The 5,612-nt window shown below is 40.1% G+C and overlaps 1 protein-coding gene across 5 annotated transcripts in view; it reads left to right on the forward strand.

Moving 5' to 3' along the window:
* Positions 1-5,612, forward strand: part of LOC143903865 (uncharacterized) — a 49,909-nt gene that overhangs the window by 11,581 nt on the left and 32,716 nt on the right. The gene's annotated exons all lie outside the window — the stretch shown is intronic.

Consider the following 5,612-nt stretch of genomic DNA (forward strand, 5'->3'; position numbering starts at 1 on the left):
CATTTTCTTGAGAAGTTATGAATGTTTTTACACTCAGACTCCAATCTTCCTATGAATTTCTGGCATTTAACTGCATCCTACAAATTTAGTTTGCAAAAGTCCTTTTGTTTTAGATCTTACAACTTAAAAAGCAATTCTAAACTTTAATTAAGCAAAAATGAATTTTAAACTCATCAAATTTAATTAGAAAGTTAAGATTGAATACTATGAATAAAAAAATATATTACATCCTTTGTGAGCGCATACATTTCTTCTTGCTTAATAAATGTAACGATCCATTTATTTCAAGCGTAGAATAAAAACTCTATTAATAAATTATTTCAAATTTATTTTTACTTTGTTTAATCTATTTTTTATTTTTGCTGTTATATATTTAGATTTCGTGTAAATTGCATTGGTATTTAGAATAGCATGAAGTTAGAATTCAATGGATATATTTATTTCTCTACAACGAAATCGCCGATGTCCCGACAAAGGCGAGGGTGCTTCTGTACCTCGCGAGGTGCTTCTCTAACCTCGCGAAGTGCTCCTCTAACCTCGCGAAACGCTCCTCTAACCTCGCGAGGCGCTCCTCTACCTCGCGAGGCGCTCCTCTACCTCGCGAAACACAAAATGTAGCGACATATATTGCAAGATTAGCTCTTAAAATTTTTTTAGAAGCACTTTGTTTTATTAATTTATTAAACATATATTTTCGGTAATAACTATTCCGGAAATTATATAATGATTTGTCAAAGTAATCTTTTGCATTCTCTTATTTCATTAAATACGAACACTATTATATGAGAATTATGAATTTTATTGCTCTCGCGCTAATTTCACAGCGTGCACGGCGATAAACCTACAAGAGACCGTAAAATTATACATACGCATAAAAAATTAATAACAATTAAGGGAAACCGCGGATTGTCCCAAATACTTGCTGAATCGTTTTGTTGTCACAAGGACGTGATCCCCTAAAAATTTGGAGAGAATTGTTCTTTGCGATTGGTCGCCGCTGAATAATTTATCAATAAAAAATTAATAACAATTAAGGAGAACTGCGGATTATTGCAAATTCCTTCTAAATCGTTTTGTTGTCACAAGGACGTGATCCTCTAAAAATTTGGAGGGAATCGTTTTTTGCGATCGGTCGCCGCTGAATAAATTATCAATAAAAAATTAATAACATTTAAGGGAAACCGCGGATTGTCCCAAATACTTGCTGAATCGTTTTGTTATCACAAGGATGTGATCCCATAAAAATTTGATGAAAATCGTTTTTTGCTATGTTCTACAATTATTTATCGAATAATCTATAATAATTGAAACATGTTTTTATATCAAACCGATGAAAAAACAGTTTGAATATTATAAAAAACATTTATATATAAATAAATTTAATTGTCATTAATTAATAATATCTAAGAAAAGCCCAGCGGCTAATAATAATTAACCTACGATAAGTTCGGACCCCCTGAGAAACCCATATATTCGGCCCTGTCCGCGGGACGTTCCGCTGCTAGCTCCCGCTGCTAGCTTCAACGACATTTATTTCTCTACATTTTTTTTTCAACAACAGGGATTAAACTTTTACCGTACAAATCACTTCAAAATTATTCGCCAATTTTTCGATCCATCGAAAAATTTATTTTTATAGTTATGCGATCGACGGATTTTCGAGCGTTAAAAAAAATTAGAAAAAATTATAGAACGAAATATGCAGTTCGGTCGATTTCCTTCCGGAAAGCTGATACCGCTCCGAATCAAGCTCGTCGGATCGCTCGGGAGCGTATTTCCGGCGGAAATCATAGATCGATCATTCGGTCGGCTCGTTTTTCGCTGTTTTCGTCGGCAGCTGTTTACGGTTCGCGCGCGTTGATTGCGAGAATGAACGTTGTCATTCCGCGGCCGCGGTGGCATTGTAATAACGTCGTGTACACGCCAAAAAGTAATTTCGTAATACGATCCGTATAGGGCGGGGGCCGCCCGGCGATACGTAGCGCGTACGCGATGAAATTGTTATCGGCCGGAAGTACATCTGACATTTGACACCGTTACGACTATTATTTAATGCGCAGCACGGAATTCTGCGTCAACTGCGCGCGCGCGGCCTGCGAATGATAAATATGTATAATTAACGCGCGCATTCGGGAGGCCCACTCGTATAACCGCCATGCGAGAATGCGTCGCGTTACAATTATAATTTTCCGTATTCGGTCGTTAACTCCGTGATGTACAGGGTGGCCACAGAGGCATCCGCGGAATATACTGGCGCGGCTGAATCGAAAAGGATGCGGTTCAAATTTACTCCGCATTGATGCTTCTTAAGTTAAAAGTCATTGGATATCTGAGGATTCTTGTAAATCTGTCTTTGAAAATATAAATAAACAACGAAACTCTTTATTCTTTATTTTATTTCATGGAGATTTTAATTCAAAAAAATTGAAGTAGGACTTCGCGAGAGCCATAAGGATATGGACGAAATAGTTATTATTTTTGCGTTTGAAGCATCGTGCTTCTTGCTCGTCAGTCCAAAACTCGTTGTCCTTCCCGCGGCTTGTAATTTATGTTTAATATTCGCTAGAAGGTGGATCTTTGCGCGTGGGGCTCCGGATGTGACACGAGATCGGTCGCGCTGGTAAGCATAATGCATTGCCGGGTATAGAAAAGTAAGTTGTAAGGTTGTAACGCGCTCTGGTCGGTCGACGCGCGAAGTATGAAAATACGTGAGACTTATGAGACTTTGCAGTGTTCCAAAGTTTCTATTACGTCAATTCAGAGTTGCAGGAAAAACCATTTTCGAAACTTCGTCCACCGGAGGGTGGAAAACTTTGTCCGCCTTTCGTCTGTCGTAACAGCGAGTCACGCGTCCAATGCGTAAAGGGACGAATTTATCATGCATACGGTTAACATACCAATGAAAGTTGACACTTTTGCACGATAAAATATGACATCCATATTCATCATTGAATATGCGACTTGACAGCGTATAATATGGGGTTGCGCAGGGAACCTGTAGTCGGATATAAAGACCAGATTGTTGTTAAAATAAAGGCTTTCGCGCGTTACATATTTATTTACTTTAAAATTTATTCGTCGATTTGTTCTAAAATTAACGCGATTAACTAAGAAAGTTTAGGACGCGTTGCGGTTTATGAGTTCTCGATGTCGAACGAAGAACTGAATTCTGGAAAAGGTTTCAGGCAGTTTTGGATGGTTTCTTGCATAGAAATGTAAAATATATGCATATATTCCGAGCTGCATGTGAGCGTAAGTTTCATCTAAAAGTGGCGAACAAGGGGGGGTGGCGGAATAAGGGCCCCTCCGTGATAGCGTTGCAAGTCGGAAAAGTAAATTCGCGCGTCGCGTCGCGGCGGACGACCACGATCCGAGAGAGATATCGTTGGAATTATGATTCCCCGGAGATACGAGTCGGCCTCCAGAAACGGAGATGACGGTGGGAGTTGATGCAACTTCGCGACATCGGCTTCAGTACTTTCCTGACTAAATAATTCGGTCCGCTTCCGATAACGGGCCCGGACAGACCGCGGTATATCTGTCGCGAAAAACGGCTTCCCCGGCAATTACGAGTGGCATATATCAGCCGCCACATCCCTATTCTCTGAATTATATCTAAGCGAGGTATACGTGGTGTGAGTGCGGTGTCCCTCGCACAGCGAGTTTTCCCTCGATTACACATTCTTTGGCGGCGACACAAATATTTTACTCGCAAAATTTACTCGCAAAACATGACAAAAATTTCTCCATTTTTTTGTGTATGTAAAAAGAATGCTGCAAATTTAAATTATGTTGGAAAAAAGCTTTCTAGTTTTTTTTTAAAGATTAATCGAAAATTATTAAAGAAAATAATATTTTAGTTAAATATGTATGGTTCTTCTTTAATGAATTGTATCTACAGCGTGAAAACAATTTTTAAAAAATTCCTTCAATTGACTATAATAGATCAGAACATCATCATAAGTTACTTGTGTTTTAATACTGTAACAAAATAATACTTCTTACAATCAGTTGCATTTACGAGAAGATACGCGATATCCGGACACCATGTATACGGTCTCTGTGAATCATATCTCTCTTTCCTTCTAATCGAGCCGAAGATAACGCCGCCGTTTTCCGTCCATTACGGCGTGTCCCGATTGTAATGGCTCCTTGGGACACTCAGATCGCCGTAATTTGATCTCCGTTTTAAGATAAGAACCGTATTAACTGCGCGACGGCGTAAGCCACCATCCCATTTCCCGTGCGCGAGAACACTTTTCGTTGTAAGCACGCGGTTGGACAGGAGATGGTGGGACAACGTCATTCGACCGCATTACCGTCGCTATTAACATTCTAATCATTCTAATCATTCGCGTAATGTCGTTTCGCGATAATTGCGCTTAACTAGGTTTCCTTCTCTATATACCTATATCGCAGTTAGGGTTATTATTTGTTGAATAAAGAAACAATCGACTAAAGTTTGTCCCCAATTGTAACAAGGAATTGCATCAAACTTCTTCATTATGTGTATAATATGTTGTAAGATAACGAATATGTGTTTTTAGAAATTAATTCTAAACTTAAGATTTAAAACTTTCCTAATTTCTAAATTGAATTACTTTAATTACGCATATATAGAGTTGAAAAAAATACTTTTCAAGATATTTTGAAAGTTTAAAGTTTCCTCTTTAAAAATATTATTTTGGAACTTTTTATGTGGACTTACAATTAGTCGAATTTCACACGACCATCCTCGAAGTCGATGGTCCAATAAGAGAATTATCTTTTTTAAAAACGAATTTTTCTCATTGGACCATCGGCTGCGTTCTGACATTCGACTGATTGTAGAACCGCGGCCTTAACGCGAGCGAATCGACGAATCCGCGTCTCGTTGCTTGCCGAAAGTGAATCTCGCGTCGGAGTAACGTATGATGCGTGTTATTGCGCACAGTGAATTTCGAAAGTTTCTGTTTCACACGCGGGTGAGTGAGAGCTAGTGTCGCGGAGCGTTTTCTCCCGGAGACGTTCGACCCGGTATGTTCCGCCCCCATTCTAAATTTTCCATTAATTTCAGTCGCATGATTTCGCATCCAGTGATACCGGAACGGGGCTTCTCGGCTCCTCGCTGACCGAGTCAGGTGATACGAAGAGAGAGAGAGAGAGAGAGAGAGAGAGAGAGAGGGGGGGGTACAGCATCGCCGCGAACGGTGACGCCAACGCCGTAAACTCGACAGCCCTCGACGTGGTTCTTGCTTGCCGTTGCCGCTGTGGTCCGCAACCGAGGGGCGGAAGCCGGTTGACGCAGTGGGAGACACGGCCACCTGGGAAATATCCCTTAATGCCCGCAAAGCTGCCTCACTCTCGTACGTCTCTCGTGCTCTCGCGGCATTTCCATTCCCCTTTCTCCTCTCTCGTTGTTCTCTCGCTTCCCTCTCGCGAGCTTCCAGCGCGTTTCTCTTCTTCTTCACTTCCTCCACACGTCTTCTCTACATTCCGTTACATCACCTTTTCCGCTTTCTCCATCCATTGTTTTCTGCTTCTCTTCCTCTCTTCGATGTATCTCTTCAATGTTTATAATTTTTCCTAAATCTTTTTCAAAATTGATAAGAGGAATAAGAAAAGAACAATAA

The sequence above is a fragment of the Temnothorax americanus genome, unplaced genomic scaffold (assembly GCF_048541705.1).
Source record: "Temnothorax americanus isolate GAGA-0224 unplaced genomic scaffold, ASM4854170v1 Scaffold5, whole genome shotgun sequence".
NCBI classification, from domain to species: domain Eukaryota; kingdom Metazoa; phylum Arthropoda; class Insecta; order Hymenoptera; family Formicidae; genus Temnothorax; species Temnothorax americanus.